The sequence below is a fragment of the Cyprinus carpio genome, chromosome B1 (assembly GCF_018340385.1).
Source record: "Cyprinus carpio isolate SPL01 chromosome B1, ASM1834038v1, whole genome shotgun sequence".
In the NCBI taxonomy this organism is placed as follows: Eukaryota; Metazoa; Chordata; class Actinopteri; order Cypriniformes; family Cyprinidae; genus Cyprinus; species Cyprinus carpio.
Window position 1 is genome coordinate 24,527,808 of NC_056597.1, and position 18,060 is coordinate 24,545,867.

The following is an 18,060-nucleotide window of genomic DNA, read 5'->3' on the forward strand; positions in this document are numbered from 1 at the left end:
ATGATTTCTTGGTCTGCCTTTTCTACAATTAATCTTTATGTTAGCAGTAATTTAGAAAGTAAAGCCGTGGGAAGTTCATTGCATCTCTAAATAAAAAGCATTTAAAACGCATTTGAACACTCATAATATGTAATTCAAAACCTCTACCTGTAATTACTTCAACATTTTCACAGAGTGTTCTTACTTTATTCAGCAGATGATGGGCGTTTTATATTATGGATAATTAGGGAATGCTGTATATTTCCACTGTGAATATGCGACCACATGACAAACGACATGCATTTTATCTTTTCCCCTCTGAGAAAGACTTGTTTCTGGTGAAAGTGTGTTTTGTTTATTCAAACATGGCGTTAATGTTGCCGTCTTGCAAATGCAAATTCTCCTTATAATGTCCTTATGTGTGCTGTATTCATTATGTCAATGAACTACATTGAACTCATCAAATCCAATGAGTTTGGATGTGTGGCGACGACGTCCCAGGGGAACTCTTTTCATAGCTCAAGAAAGCGTCATAGTTGAATATGATAATAATGAGGGTTTGATTTAGTGTGGAAATTCTTACATTTCATACAGAATCGGCAGCAAATCTCTATACTGAAATTGCACTTATTTAAACAGTTGATCTAATTTTTCTACTTCACTTATATTAACCTTGGTTTTTTTCTAATGGTTCCTAACTCTGTTGTGTTTCCCCGTGGTCTAGTTAGTTGGTTCTCCGTTGGTTTATGCATTCAGTTTATTCAAAGTATTATGTATTTGTAAAGTGACCTTGAAAACCGGAAAGGCGCTACACTTGTTATAAAAAATGTAGCCTTTACTTATAATAAATTATAAAAGTAGCTTTAATGCATTCATATGCCCTTGGTATGCACACTCATAATGCATAATATGGTCTCGTAAATAATTGTAACCACAGTAATTATACATTATAATATTTATTCATGTGTTACACCTTTAGAAGTAAGTATAATGGCATTACAACAAACACATCTTTATATATTACAATGCATTTTAACTTTGGTTACAAGTACTTATGTAAAGATATAATGCATTACAACTGTTTACTACCTTTTTTTTTTTTTTTTGTCACACTACACACTGATAATTGTTGAAAAGCTTGTTCGTTGAGATACTGTGACTGAAAATTTAGTTTGATCATGGTAAGACTTTTAATTAGTTATACTCCCCAAACAAGAGTACATTTAAGTTTATATATAAAATGTTAGTTGGTTAAAGAATAGCTAATTCATCTGTTTCTGTATCCTTTTTGTTTCAATGGCCCCCATGTTAGATCCATCATTCCTTTTCCATAATTCAAGATTCCTTTAAGGGGATGTTTAATTATATCTGCCACTCTTGAAAATGTGAATATTTTTCAAAAATGTAACCTATTTTGTTGCTAATAGCACAGAATGTCATGTGGTTGGTGTTGTTTTGCTCCGTTTGAGCTCACAAGGATTCCCACTGACAGCCGCAGTGTGTGTGTGTGTGTGTGTGTGTGTGGTCCATGTTGAGGCCTCTGTCAAACTCTGTACTCTTGAAGTTGTTTGCTCTCTCTGCAGGACTCCACGTCGATCACATGGAATTTTACCTGTTGTGCTTGTCTGTTTCCTACATCACCTTCCTCGTCCTTCTGATGTTCAGAGAGAAAGAGAGATGGCATGACTTTACCAGGTTTAGGCTGCATTGCCCCAGGTTGACAAGAACCAAATCGCTTTCATATTGTTCACAATAGCACACTAACATGCTACTCTTGATCCTTCGCATACAGTGTGTAATACGTATGCACATTTTCTGTATGCATGGAAGACCTACTGATACTAGAGCATATACCCAAAATGCAATGCATTTTACATTATATTAGAAGCATTGGGAGACACTTTTATATAAAGCAACTGCCTTTTGCATTTATCTGTTCTTGCATTTCCTTAGAAGACCAAAATGCAAAACACCCATTTTATTTCTAAGGTTATAACTAGACTAACCATTTTGCATATACAAATAGCATAAAACTGCTTAAAAATAATAATAATAATAATAATTGTCAGCAGTATACAGTATACTGCACTACATTTAGTAGACTAGAATGGCATTGTGAACACAGCCGTAACCTGCTGTAGAATATGCTTGTCTTCAATGGCTAAACCAACCTGAAAATATAGATTTAAAGATTTTTGATAATATTATTTGGAAAATGCAATTTGTAGATTTAGATTTTTTCCCCCCCATTCGTGTACATGGAGCTAGTTCTTGTGGTGACTTTTTAACAAATTTCCACTTTTCTATGATTTTGTAGCTTAAAACATAAAGGAAACCACCAAACTAAAAGAAAAAAAAAATGCATTCATTTTCGCTCCAATTGTTGTCTCTTTTTAATGCAAAAATATCTATTACTGCTATCTATTACTTCATTCAAAACCCATGATCCTAAGTATTGAAACTAAAAGCTACAAAAGTAGATGATATGTTGTACTCACAATGACAAAGTACAACATCTGGCAGTAGACGTTAACTGGAATTCTTGAGAATAACGTGCATTGATGGAATCGCACAAAGCCGGAAAAAAATAAGAACAAAAAGGAATGCGTATTAAGATATTGATTTCATGACTTGACTTTGAAACATGCAGCTATATTCTGGCGACAGGATGGATTTAATAATAATGTGCTAGGCAGGGATCTACACAGGGCTTTTAAAACAAGATGGGATCTGCTGCCAGCTGCGTTCCCAGTGTTTCTGAAAAACACTCGTCACATTCACTTTAGTGATGGTTACTTTAGCGTCTCGTGGGTGAATGTGATGAAGTGTTGAATATGCGTTCCTCTCTTTGCTAACGCTTCACATTCCTGTAAAGCGAGTGTGCTTGGCTGCAGGTAGGAAACGGCCTATTTGTGTATGTGTTGATCAATTTGGATCGCGATGGAGGAGAAACATGGCTCGACATCCGGACTCATCTGGATCAGCTCTTTACTTACTCTTCACAAGGCCAAACGACTGAATTAAAACAATCCCATAATACAGACTCTTAACAAAAGTGTATTCATGAAATGTCTGTCTGAAACAGCACTTTTACAAATTGACCTTTTATACTGTAAAAAATAAAGACTTTTCTATTTTTCTGTTCCTTGAAATCTTTGTTTTACATTTTATTACCACATCAACCAAAACAATGGATTCATTTTCTGCACTGAAACTACGTTTGGTTGAATTAGTATATAATATATATATAGATATCATATATATATATATATATATATATCTAATATATGAATATATATATATATAATATTAGAATATATCTATATCATATATGATATAGATATATATATATATAGTATATAATACTAATATCTATATATATATTAAAATATATATATATATATATATATATTATATATATATATATATCATATATATGTGTGTGTGTGTGTGTGTGTATTATAAGTATGCCAAAATCTCTTTTATTATTATTATTTGAAACCCATAATCAGTAAGTATTGAACGTTTTACAATAACCCGTCCCATGGCTTCAAATGTAAATGATATCTTAAGGGTTCTATTATTTATTTATTTATTTATTTTATTATTTATTTTTTGAGAAGTGTGCTGTACTTTATACCAAGCATTATTATTTTGACCTAGCAAATGCTTTAGAAACCAGGGTGTAGTTCCTAAAGAACTTGAGGGTTTCCAGGTGTGTTACTGTGTGCAGTTGGTGAGGTGTTCTGAGAGTTTTATTATTTGTATTTGACAACCATTGTTATGGGCTTTTCTAAAGTGTTTTTGGGTGGATGGGGGGTGCCAAGGGTTACTATGCAGTTACCAAGCTGTTGGCACATTGCTATGCGGTTCTAAAGTGTTTGCATGGTTTTTCCAGGGTGTTGCTATGGAGTTGCTAATGTGTTTTCTGATTGTTCTTTTTATTTGGCACACTGCTATGTTGTTGCTAAAGGTTTTGGGTGGTTGTCAGGATGGTTGTGTTGCTATACATATTTGCTGAATTTTTTATTTATTATTTTGTTGTTTTCACAGCACTGAGGTTTCTAAAATGTTTTAGCTTGTTGTCAGGTGTGTTGCTCATTGCAGTTACTAACGCACTGTTTGGCACATCTGCTATGGGGCACGGTTGCTAAAGCGTTTTAAGTGGTTTCAAGTGAGTTGCTATGAAGTTGCTAAGGTGTCCCGAGATTTTTTTAGATTTTTTAATGTTGCTGTGTTGCTATGCAGTGTCCTGAGGTTCTGAAAGTTTTCTTTTCATTTGGCACATTGCTTTTTTGGTTGCCAGGGTGTTGTAGTGCAGTTGCTTGATTTTTTTTTAGCACTGTGGTTCCTAACGTGTTTTAGTTGGTTGGCAGGGTGTTGCTATAAAGTTTTCTTTTCTTTCTTATTTCTTTCTCTATTTTTTTTTTTTTTTTTTTTTTTTTTTGCTATGAAGTCATTAAAGTTTTCCCAGAATTATTTATTTTGTTGTTGTTGTTGATGCTCTAAGAGTTTAAGGTGGCTTGCAAGGAGGTTTTTTGGTGTTTGTGTTTGTTGGTTTGTTTTTTCTTCTCAATATTGTGGTTAATAAAGTGTTTTTAGCTGGTTGCCAGGGTGTTACTGTGCGTTGCTACGGGGTTCTAATGTTTTTTCTTATTATCATTTGACATGCTTGGTTGTCTAACATGAGCTGTTTTAGTAGCACTTTGTTTCTTAGAGTGTATAAGGTGGTTGCCAGTGTGGTGCTATGAAGTTTGCTAAGTTGGTTTTGTTCTTGTGCAGTTGTTAGGGTTTTCAAAGTTGTTGTCAGGGTGTTATATATAGCTGCACCACCCAGAACAACTTAGCACTACGTATCATAAGAGAAAAAAAAAAAAATATAAAAAATAACTAAAAAACTACTTCTACTCACACATAGCAGGGGAACCCTACAGCCTAAACATTGTGCCAGTGATTCATTGGCATGGGCCTCAGGAGCTCTCCTTGTCTGTCTTGAGAAAAGACCAGGTTCTGTTTATGGGTCAGAAGCTCACATGTGGGGTCAGAAAGACGGACTTAACTTGCAACGTGACAACGATGTGTTATTCTCAGTGCTGCCAAAACTTTGCACTGGTGCTCTGGTCTTAATTACACTTTTATTTATTTTTTGGCATAATGGAGCCATATTGGGAATACACACAATTTGCTGAAGTTGAATGAGTATCAGTGGGGGTGTTTTTTTTTTTTCCTTCCATGAATTTGAATCAGGGCTTTTACAGCCTCCACGTGTAGCTAGTTATAACATTTACGTCTGTGCTAAAAGAAAATAGACAGAGACGAGCATATAGTGCACATGCATGTACTGAACTGTGCAGTTTTTTCTTGGTGATTTCTGATGATGAAAAAATATTTTACATAAAATTATACCTTATTCTTCATTAAAGAAGCAGTCAACCATCAAATACACAGTAGTGTAAGAAATTCTATATATATTGTTTGTTCCATCAATAATTGTGACTGTTGCTATGCAGTTGCTTGTTCCGTTTTTTTTTTTTTTTTTTTTTGCACATTGCTATTAGTTAGAAAGTGAAAGTGAAAGTGACAGTGAAAGTGAAAGTGAAAGTGACGTGACATTCAGCCAAGTATGGTGACCCATACTCAGAATTCGTGCTCTGCATTTTACCCCATCCGAAGTGCACACACACAGAGCAGTGAACACACACACACTGTGAACACACACCCGGAGCAGTGGGCAGCCATTTTATGCTGCGGCGCCCGGGGAGCAGTGGGGGTTCGATGCCTTGCTCAAGGGCACCTAAGTCATGGTATTGAAGGTGGAGAGAGAACTGTACATCACATCCCACCCCACCCACAAGTTCCTGCCGGCCCGAGACTCGAACTCACAACCCTTCGATTGGGAGTCCGACTCTCTAACCATTAGGCCACGACTTCCATTAGGCCCCCGACTTCCTTAGGGGGAAATAGCTAAAGCATTGCCAAGTTTGTTTGTTTATTCATTTTTTTTTTTTTTTTTTTGCGCTGCTGTTGCTAATTTAGTTATTTATTTATTTACTTATTTTTTGGAGGTTGCCAGGGTGTTCCAGTTGTTAAGGTCTATATGAAGTGTGTTTTAGCATTTTGTTTGTTACAGTATATGGTGTTCTGTTCATTTTGTGTGGTGTCCTTGTTTGTCATTTTAGTTTCAACAGAAAAAAAAAAAGAAAGAAGAAAAAAAACACATGAAATCTTTTTTTTTACATGCATTTGTGGTTTGAAAGTCTGTTTAAAAAGGTTTTGGAAATGTATTTCAGTCTGAACTGATTTCAAGTCTTTATATTAATAAATGCGATGTATGCTGACATTCTGTAGGGAGCTGTGGAGACTGCATTTGTGCGGTGTGAACAAAGCTCAGGTTTGCTCTTCACTACTAGTTGAAGGATGATCAGTTAAAGAAAAGATACCAAACGAGACAGTGATGTTGCTGTGTAATACTTGACACAACCGGAGAATGAGGTCATTGTAAAGGCAATGACTTTGCTCTAAGGGAAAGGTGTTCAGGATCCTGGAAATGCGCAGTGTAAGTGTACACACTGAATGATGAACCATAAGGTCATTAATATGTTGAATTTGTCCACTATGTCAGTTAATGAACAGTGGAGTTATGATGTGTTCACGTTCACTGTGTGTCGCTGTTATGTCATCTTAATTTAATGATTAAGCCTTGAAAGCCTGACACATACTAGACTAATATGTGACCCTGGAGCTCAAAACCAGCCTCCAGTCAAAGTCACATGAAGGCTGAATAAAAAAAGCTTTCCATTTGATGTATGGTTTGTTAAGATAGGACAACATACTGGCTAAGAGACAACTATTTGAAAATCTGGAATCTGAGGGGGCAAAAAAATTAAAAATTTGAGAAAATCACCTTTAAAAGTTGTCCAAATTAAGTTCTTAGCAATGCATATTACTAATCAAAAAATTAGAAGTTTTTTTTGATATATTTATGTTAGGAAATATAAAAAAATATCTTTCATGGCAGAATATGATCTTTTTTCTAAATATCCTAAATGACTTTTTGGCATAAAAGAAAAAATGGATACATTTTGACGGATGCAATGTATTGTTGGCTATTGCTAAATATACCTGTGATACTTAACTATGATACTTATGACTGCTTCTGTGGTGCAAGGGACACAAATATGAGTGCTGACAATTCTGGCTACTCAAGCTTGGATTCACCTGTTTGTTTGTTTTTCTGAAATTTCACAAAAAGCTTGAAGAGAATCTTTGCTGAGAAAGTTAAAGAATGTCAACACGTACAATGAGTACATTATCTTGCAAACATGTGCATTTGTGCCATATTGGTGCAAGAGTCTGTTTCTGCCTGTAACTTTGTCTAAAAGGAAAGTGTGGGCTCATCTCAAAATTTCGGGGCTGGAAAGGATTAAAATACAAGAGACATCCTGTAAGAAAGAAGCCCAGAACGCCCAGCGCTTTGAATCATGGATTTCCTTTTTGTGCCCCTGTCATTCAGGTTGTGAAACTGTGTTTTTCTCAAAATGGCAAGTGGCTGGAAATGTTAAAACAAATTCTATCCACCTGTAATTTGTGAACCCACCGTCTGAAACTTCATACGCGCGCTTCGCTTCGACGCCTTATCAAACCACCAAATCCCTAGTAGCCCCACGTTTCCTGCAGTCTTCCCGGGCTCTCCCTCTAAGAACTCTGCACGCCGCGACCCCCCCACCACCGTCAGTGTTCAGTTATATGCCTCACATTATCCAAACCCCGCCTTTGCGCATCAGAGCTTTATGACACATGTTACGCGCTGCTGCGTCGCCGAGTCTATCGAGGTCTTTTTGCTGTGTTCCCCTGGCTTTCCAACTCCAGACGGCCTTAATGTTCCACCCTGTTCGCAGGAAATCGCCGCTGCCTTCTCTCGTCTCTTGTTCCTTTCCTTCATTGCTCCGCGGCGTTTAATGCAACACACCCTGAGCTGGGAGACTTGCTGTGCCGAGCCCTCGGGTACGGCCTCATTAAATGCCCTGTTCTGACTCTGAGGCCTCATGATCCTTCCCTGAGCACTCCTATCCCGATTCCGCTGGACGCCCCATCTTTCTCATCTGATTGTGAGTGAGGTTATAACTTCTCCCAATCCCGCTCGGTCCGACCTGATGGCAGAGTGTTTTGTTCCTCTGCTCTTCCTTGTTTCGTTAAGCTGTTTTTCAGATCTATTTTGTGATTTTGCTTGTCGTGGTAACTTCTCACCACAATGAAGTTCAACGACACCGGCTGACTTTCTTCTCTCACGATGCTCCTTCCTCCGTTCCTCACCCTGTGTGTCGACTTTTTTTTCGTCCCGTGTACATTGTCTGTTCCTTCTCTTTGTCTGTATGGCTTGTCGTGTGTGTGCGCTTTCAGTACAGGACACGCACCCGCACAGTGTGTCACATCGATTCTGCTTTGGGCTTACACGCGCCCACTCTTGTTACACCTTCTTTTTTATTGTGCCACACTTCCACCACGCTCTACGAATAAGACTAATGAGTCGGGAATCATGTAAAATGCCCTTCCTCTCAATGTAATAATATCCTACGTCGTTTAAGGTAGGCGGTCAATGTGTTGTTTCACTTTCCGCGTCGGCCTGGCTCAGATTAGATTTGGACTACTGTGTATAGTTTGACACAGCGATATTTGTCCAAATAGCTTTCCCCCCAGTTTGTTTGACACACATTATTCCTTTGTGAAAGTAATCGTTATTAAAGTCTTAGCAAAAAGGTGCTAAATTACTGTTACTCCTATGTGGAGAATTTTGAGTGGGTGATGCACCCATCAACGCGCTCTTCCATGCAAAAGGTTGCAATTATATATATAACTAGCTATATGATATATTATGTGAATTTTATGTCATAATATGTATAGCTCATGATTGTACATTAAGGCTCCTCCTACTACCTGGTCTCCATAGTTAGGAGGTTAAATGTTACCTGCACTGTTTGACGTTGATCATCATGCCAGTTATCACACTGTGGAAATGTGATCTGTGTGTGACCTATCTAGTTATGCTTGTCTTGGGCAAAACAGTACCAATTACTGTTCTTGTGCTGTAATTGCTCCAATAGGCACTCAAGAATCTCTTCCATTTAAAATCATAAAGTATCTGTTTTAATCACAAAAAAAGTGGACTTGTGTTCACATACTATGTTTTTATTCATAATTTTACTTTATATCAAATTATACTTCAAGTATAATTATTATTTAATTAGGACTAGTTGGACTTACATTATGCTTTAGTATCTTAATTTGACGTTGCGGACCTTTTTTTGCTCATAACATTTCTTATCTCATAATCATGAACTTAATGGCCAGCGTTTGTCTGTATGCAAACAGCACAAATTACGTGTTATTCGTCCATCAGTACTCTCTTCCATTTACTCACAGCTCAGTTCAGGTTTGGTCCATTATTATGATTTGAGCTCATTGAGGAACCTTTTGACCTTCAGTGATCGTAATTATTTTCATCAAGGTAAGCAGCGAATCTATGGTTCAAATTTCAAGTGTTTTGTTTTGTAATGCACAAGAGGATTTTCCCGCAGTGGAAAACGACAGAGGTCTTTCCACTTCTGCCGCTGGAACGTGCAGGTTTCTCCACGTCTCATCTGGACGGGATATAGAGGGCAGCGGCAGCCTGAGTGAAAGTGGCCATAATGTTCCCATTTGTAAGACGCTCGCGGCTGTGTCAACACAGGACAGCATGATCCTTCAATTGTTTCGTCAAAACAGTTGAATTTAAGAACAATAAAGTAGATTATGTTTGCCATTATTTTGGTTCCACAAAACATATTGTTGCATTCAGATAAAATACAAGATAAAATGGACTAATCTGCCATCTTCTACCCTGGCGGGATTCGGCCTGCATTAAACTTGCTGTTTAACTCATGCAAAAGACATATATCTCATTATATCTCATGAACCAGTTTATGTAATATAATATTAAATGAGTTTTTAAGATTGTAACCTTTAAGATGGTTTGTTTGCAGGAAATGTGCAGACTTTTCTTGTTTTGACATGTCCTGTTGAAACTGGAAGTCGGGTTTGAACATATATATATATATATATATATATATATATATATATATATATATATATATATATATAATTATATATAGTAAATAGCTATTATTTTATGTTTTAACCTGACACATATGACACATATTGTGTTTTAACCTGACACAATATGATTTGTTAACAGATACATGCTTATGCTAGGTATAACAAGGAAGAGATATTCTCATTTTAGGGAGCATTTATTGGAGAAATATTAATATTTTGTTCTAACTTTTAACTAAAAACATTTGAATGTGAAATTATAAACTGAACTGTGCATAAAAGATGAGGAAGTCAACTTTGCTGAATGAGAAAACAAAGTGTGTGTTAAATCTTAATTAATAGCTGAAAAGTGTAAATTATGAGATACTTTTATAATTATGAAATAAAAAGTCTAATTTATGACATAAAAAAGTCCTTATTATGACCTAAATGTCATAGTGTCAAAAGTCAAAATATTATGTGAAAAATAATTGACATAAGGAGTTGAAATTATGACAAAAAAAGATTCTCAAGAATTATGAGATAAAAAGCCGATAAGTCATGACAGAAAATCACACTTAATGGCAAATTAATGTATCATTTTCAAAATATTAGTGTGCAATTATGCCTTTTCCTCTCATACTTTAGACTGTGAGCTCGTGTGTTGTATATATTATCTCAAAACTTTGCAATTATATCATCATTTGACTATGTATCACAAAACCAATTTTTTTTCACACACGGGCGGCGGTGGTTTGTGTGTTACTAGATACTGACTTGTTTGTTCTCCTTGCTTATTATCCAGACACGCTTTAGAATTATTGTCATCATTATGACTAGTTACCACATTAATTTCTTAATTTATGTGAAGCTTGCTACTTTATGTAATTCATGTAATTAATTTATGGAGCTTTTATCTCATACCTTAAGACATTTATTCGAGGTTTTTAAATGCTGTTTGTAATGTATCATCATTTGAAATTTTTTTATGTCATATCATCTTTTGGATTTTATTAAAGCAATATTTTTTTTCCCCTTACAGCGATGGAAACAGACTTCTCATACTAAGGAATTACAAAACTTTTCAAATATGCAAAAAAGTGCAAAACCTCTTTTTCCTTATTATATGTTCTTTGAGTCCCGAAAGAATCTCAGTGATCTTCTGACGTCTTATATTATTGCAATGGTCAGGTCCCTGCGTTAAAGTGGTAAGTCTTCAGGAAATAATCTTTTTATTTACCCATTTTTCACCATGATCGACAGGTCTGGATCACTTAGAAATATAATAGCACACTTCAACATGCTACACAATCACAGGTCATCATACCACGCGTGGATCGAATAGTACTGCTATGTATCAGCAAAACAGTGCTAATTTCTCGCAGACAAGAATGTCCTCGCCGAAGAGGGCCCGAAGTATGCATGGCGACCTCTGTTTTGTAAAGCTAAGTTATATGGGATGAGTATGGCAGTCTTCTAGTGAGAGCGTGTGTTACAGTCGCATCGCTCTGGGTTGGGGTGTCTGTATTCGCCAATAGAGCGAGTACAGTTATTGTTTAACTTAGTCACTCTTTGCCACTGATTTGGCCTCTATCGAGCTCCGCCTACTCAGCCTCTAAATACCTTCCGTATGATGGATATAACACAGGACTTCTAGTAATTACACTGGGGCCACACTCTGCTGAGCCAATCAATAGTACATGCGATAGCGTGCTGTCGGTCGTGAAGTAGGCGGTAAAAGCAAACACAGGAGCGAATCTGTCGGCTCTGAATTACATTTCTGAGTGGGAATCTCTTGGTGAACCCCCGGATTTCAATTGTACTAGAACATGTAATGGTGTCGTGGTATATGAGCAATTGAATTATTAAAAATGCATGTACAAGATAGATGCACAGTTTTCTGTAGCCGGGCGGGCGCTTAAAATCCTGCGCCATTTTCTCGCCTCACGTAACCTCATCTGATGCATTCCTGTCTCGTAATTTTGCATGCTTTTGTATGATCTGGTGGCGGGTACAACGGGGATGCAGGGGAGAGCTTCTCACATGAGGACATACTGTTTCTGGTGTCTCAAATGCGATTTTCTGAGTCTGGTAGGGAGCACAATCGAGGAGACACATGACATATAGGCGTATGTCCTAGGCACTCTGTGTTAAATTTAGATTATTATGTAAAGCGTTCCGTACACGCAGATGATGACATGGTCTGACGGAGATCGTCCGCTGAGGTCTTAAGACGTTAAGACTCTACCAGCAGCAGGCCAGTGAGCTCTGGTCTACTTCTGACAACTCACACCCCCCCCCACCCAATGCTGTTAGGGTTCTCGAAACTAATTCTGGAAATTCGAAGGGCATGAGATACAAATGAATATGCAAAGAGAGAGAGAACGGAAAGAGACAGTATGGTTTCATTACTGGCCCACAATCCTCAACAGCAGCATCGGTGTTTTGGATTGAAAAGGATGTCTGACAGCTGCTTTGCGGAACGCGGCCTTATCCAGGCCAGAGGATGTCAAGCATATTATTCGTCACTATTTTTTAACGCTTGCAGTAAAAACTCTGCACCAAAGCCAAAGGCCCTGTTGTCTTTGTGGAGCTTACCTCTAAAACACCTGGAACAAACAGCAGTACGAGCCGAACACCTGCAAGTCCTCTTATAACGCATTAGAATGCTTGGTTCAAAGTATTAGCACAAACATTACTCATACATTGTTCATGATGTTTTTTTTTCTGAAACGCTTTAATTGACGTTCATCTAATGTTTATTAAATGTTACTAATTGTTTCAGAATTTCTGAGGAAAATTCAAAAGTAACATTCTATTAAAGTTTGTAAAGGATACAATGGAATGTGCTCTTAATGTTGATACAACCAAGAAGATACATTTTTGAAACAATCATTCTAGAGAACAGTCAGAAATATCAAGCCATAACTTAATCGAAACATTATCATCTTTGTGAACATATTTTAGTACATCTAACTGTCTTCAAAAACAGAATTCAGGTACTGGCCGCAGTGGATTAAACCATTCAAGTAAATGCTTAAGTGTAAAATATAAATGTGTTTTGTAATCAGTGACTCTGACAGAAGCTGCAGATCATTCATTCATAAATAGTGATTGATATATTATGCTATATAATATATATTATATACATAATGTATATGATTTAAATATTACCAAGTGTTATCATAAACACTTGGTTATATTTCTGTGTTATAGTGTCCACAGTGTGTGTTTGACTCTCGGACCAGCAGTAAGTGTGTGTGTGTGTGTGTGTGAGTGAGTGTGTGTGTGTGTGTGTGTGTGGGTGTGTGGGTGTGTGTGGTGTGTGTGGTGAGCAGTGCTCTATTGTTGTGTTTCTGGAGCCGTGTGAGTTGCAGCGTACCGCTTCAAAGCTAACACCAAAGCACAACTAACCCCTGGCTACACCGAGATGCTCAGCTGATTACACGTTTCTGACAGGTTGAGGGGCCTTCCGGCCTATTAATGACGGCGCAGTGTTTGTTTTGGTCCGAGCCCACCCCACTTCGGCAGAGAATGCGCAGTCTGAGGCCGGCTTTGAAACCGTTAGACAAGCACTTTATTCAGCAACACTGTCCAAGCGCCTCTTGCAGATGAAAACCAAGTTTGACCTTGTTGTTGTTTTCTTGTTGCGTCCAGCCGTTTATTCAAATGTAAACCTGAACCGCATCTCTGATGATGACTTGAGCAAACAGAATATCGCATTATTTATCTAGAAGAAAAATGTTAAGATGTTAATGTCACACAAGCGAAATTTTATAAGTCAAAACGAGAGAACCTGGCTTTGACCGGAGCTTCCCATGCATTTTTCCAATGCACATTCTTCCAACATGAAACACTATGATTTCCATGGAAAATCGCAGCAAGCTTGATTGATTTAAAACAAGCACTCAAGGCTCGATGTTGATGTGTTCAGTTTGATCGTTTATTGTTACATTCAAGAGACTTAAAGTTGTACGACATCAGTTTAATCCCTTAAAATGTTTCCCAAATATGGAGTCTTCATTAGGTTTTTCTGCTTTATAAAATGCATATTTATTTCATTTTTATAGCTTTTTCTCGATTTCTGCTTTAAAATGACTGCTTTCTTGGAACTATGCTCATGCTCCCTCATATACACAAACCCATAACGCCTCACCCAATTACCCAAACAACCTATTTCAGGTCAAAATGAAGCCTCACACCTCAAAACCATCTACTCCTCACTGAAAAACAAACTTTTGCTCCTCAGACATCACACACAAGCCCTCAAAAACACACACACTACAACACAGTCTTACACACTGGTGAGATAAATTCAAAACAATACTAGAAAAAACAAAAACAAAAACCAGTAATAAGTTGTTGCTGTGGTTTCCCCTCAAGGAACATTTCACATGATGAACATGCTTAATGCACTGTACAGTAAAACCCCACACCAAACAACAACAAACATATTCTGCCCCAGCATCACATCTTTGGTCGGGGGACAGACATCACAGGCTATACTGGCCCGAGCCAGGCAGCGGGGGAAATTGTCACACATCAACTGTAATGTCTAGTCAGGCTTCTTCCATTCCACGTCTCTGTGTCCTACACAAATAGAAGTAACTGATTTTACAAAAGTACTTTTTACAAAATGGAAGCAGACAGAAACTCTATCTGTATGAAAGGGGAATTGATGCAGTGTGTAACAGAGAACAGTCTCAAAAGTTACATAGAGTACACTGAGGTACACTCTCCTAAATTTCTATGATCGGGCACGGTGAAGAGCTTAAGTTTGGCTGAACTTTTTTCCCAGCCTCCTCATAGTCATATCCATGGACAAGGACATGGTCAACTAGTGGCAAAATTTCATCTGAGACTCCTGGTCCCCTTTGCCCCTCACCCCGCCCTCCTCCTCTTCTCTTCCTTCACCTCTTCCTCCACTCCTACTGCTTCCTCTTCCTCCTCTCTGGTGTCTCTGACTCAATCACGCTCCTCTGGATCCATTGTTCCAAAACTGAATAAACTGATCAGCCTCTAATAGGCTGTTCTGATTGGTGTGTGATAAATTTTGACTCTTAGTGTTTCAATGTGGATATCTGCAAAGCAACTGAGCTCAAGTTATGCTGGATCAGTGCTTTCTTTAAATGACCACATGGTGTGCTAATTCGAGAAAATGTAGGATTTGTGTAGAGTTTTGCAGCAAGAGCTCTACCAAATCTGACTCCATGTGTTAAAGCAGAGGAACAGTGTTTATAGTTCAGCAAAATGGGTTTGCTTTCTTGAAAATGGTGTATGCTATGGTCTTGAAATCTTAGCTCAAAGCCTGCTTATAGTGTTTGGCTAAATTGAGAAAAACTGTACAAAGGTCTCTTTGAATTTATGCATTAATTCATTTATGCATTTGTGCATTCATTAATTCATGATTATTATGTTAATGAGAAGGGGATGCATTACAGTTTAGTTTCATTAATCATTAGTGTAATCCTTAAAAGGCTTCAAATATGAGTGTAGGTTTTATGCATTTTATATTATTGCATTATATTAATGAGAGAGGGGAATGTATTTAATTTTTCCTTTTATGTTTTTTTTTTTTTTTTTAATACATTTCTTTAAAAAAATGTTCTAAAGAAAGTGTTTATCTGGGCAAAAGGTTGGTGCAAGAGCAGCTGAGGGTGATAATTTAGGACCAAAACTAAACCAAAATCCTGATCTATTTCTGCCAAATTATGAGCCACATTTCTACTCCAAAATGCACACTGATGGTACTGTAACTGTGACGATCTGCTGTGCACTTCCCTCGCTTCAGATGTGTGTTGATAATGACAGAGACATGCTCTACCCATAACCATAATTACACACATTCACACATAAGTGTATTTTGGAAGCGGAGAGAAGTGATGTGGTCGGCCATATAATCACATCCGCTTCAAACATTGATCACTATCTTTAGGGCGATCTCCCGCGTGGTTGGTCATGTTCATACATGCGGTGGTGAGTGTGTGTTTATACTGGACGCACCAAATCCACAAGAGCATCTCATCTGATTCCAGCTCATGACAGATGGAAGTGTGCATGAACAGTGATCTGTAGATACAGACGCTTTTCTGGAAACTAGGTTTTCCGGGCTGCTGTCAGTTTGCTCGTCATATTTGTGTATTTAGTAACTTATTTATTTATTAATTTACTTACTGGTGGATTTTATGCATTGAATTTGCTTATTTGTGCATTTATTTTATGCATGTATGCTTACATTAATTTTTTGGGGGTGTTTATGCATTCATTTACAGTACTTATTTGTACATTTATTTATGCATTTATGCATTCATTTATCATTTACTTATTTTTGGATTTATGTATGCATTTATAATTTTTTTTTATTTTATTTTAATGCATTTAATAAGGTGGTATGTATTTAATTGTGCTTATAAAAATGTCTAATTTGTTTTTGTATAGCACTGTATATTTTCTGTACCCTATTTTAGGGTCCTAAATATTTTTATTTATTTATTTATTTATTTATTTTGCATTAAATATATATATATAATATATATATATATATATATATATATATATATATATATATTATTATAATATTATTATTATTATTATTTATTTTTTTTTTTATGCTCTTCTGATTTTGAGGCCAAATGTGACTTGGTTCTGTTTCTTGCTGGGTTTTGTTCACCTCTTCATCGTTATCAATCTCCTGTTTGGTTAGCATGTGTGCTGTTGCTTGCATTTGGGAATGCGTCCTGCCAGACATGCAGTATATTCCTGTTGTTGTTGCGCTGGAGTGCTCCAGCTGTGTTATCTCTTCATTAAAATCATCTCAAATGATTGCGACGCTGGGGAGGGATCGAGGAACGATGCATAGCTACAGTGAAATATTCCTGCAACCTCTGTTTCTCCAGCAGCTGTAATTTCCCCTTCTTCTCCCAGCAAATCCGACTCCTCTAGCTGGTATCAAAACACTGGAAGGATGCCAGACCCCCCGCTTTCTGACGTCAAAAAGGGTTTTCCCTTGGAGGCTCATGGGACTTTACTCCACGTCAGAGGTGGGCCTCGACACAATATCCCGTCGCGTTGACTTCATTTCAGCGTGTTGTTTCTTATGAGTAATCCTGCGCCTCTACTGCACGTCAGTGCATGACCCCATCCGCTCACAGGCCCCATAATGACCCCTAAACAGTCTCTCAGGAGTCTCTGTCCTCTTACTTCTGCGGTGCAAACGGGGAACGCTGTTCATGACTGCAGAGACCGAACATATTACAGGTTCTGGAGAAGAGATCGGGACGACTGAATGTGAGGGGTTTCAGAGAAAAGTAAGTGAATAGAACCGCCTCAGATTCTAGATCTGCAACTTCTAGATCAACTTCTTGAGTCAGTCACAACCACTAAATAAGTTGCAGGCTGTGATGGGTAAAAAACTATGCTAAATTACTTACCAAATCATTATTGTACTTTCCTGAAATAAGTGTTGACTTAACTGTTAAAAAGTATTTCTGGTAAATGGAAATAAAGATGTTAATGATAAAATTAAAGTATAAGCATTAGATGAAAAAAAGGGAAATGTTGTAGGCTGAAGCACTAAAATAAATAATCATAAATTTATTTTATATTAATATTTGTAATTTAATAAAACTAAAAGTGAACTAAACCTACAAATTAAATAAATAAATGAATAAATAAATAAATAAATAGAAAATAAATTCATCTGAAATAATAAAAAAATCATTTAAACCTAAGAAGCAATAAATAGTAATAATAAAAAAATAATTAAAATGAAACAAAAAACATAAACCCAACTACAAGCAAAAGACAGAAAAATATTAAATACTCCCAAATAACATTTATTTCCAATAACTAATTGGACTAAACTAAACTAAACTAAACTGTTAAGTTTTGTTTAGATGTTTTAAGTTTTGTTTTGTGTGTATAATTTTCTATGATAAAATAAAATAAAAATTGTATACCTCAATTTCTATGATATAAAAGCATCTGTCAAATGATAATAAAATAAAAAGCTAA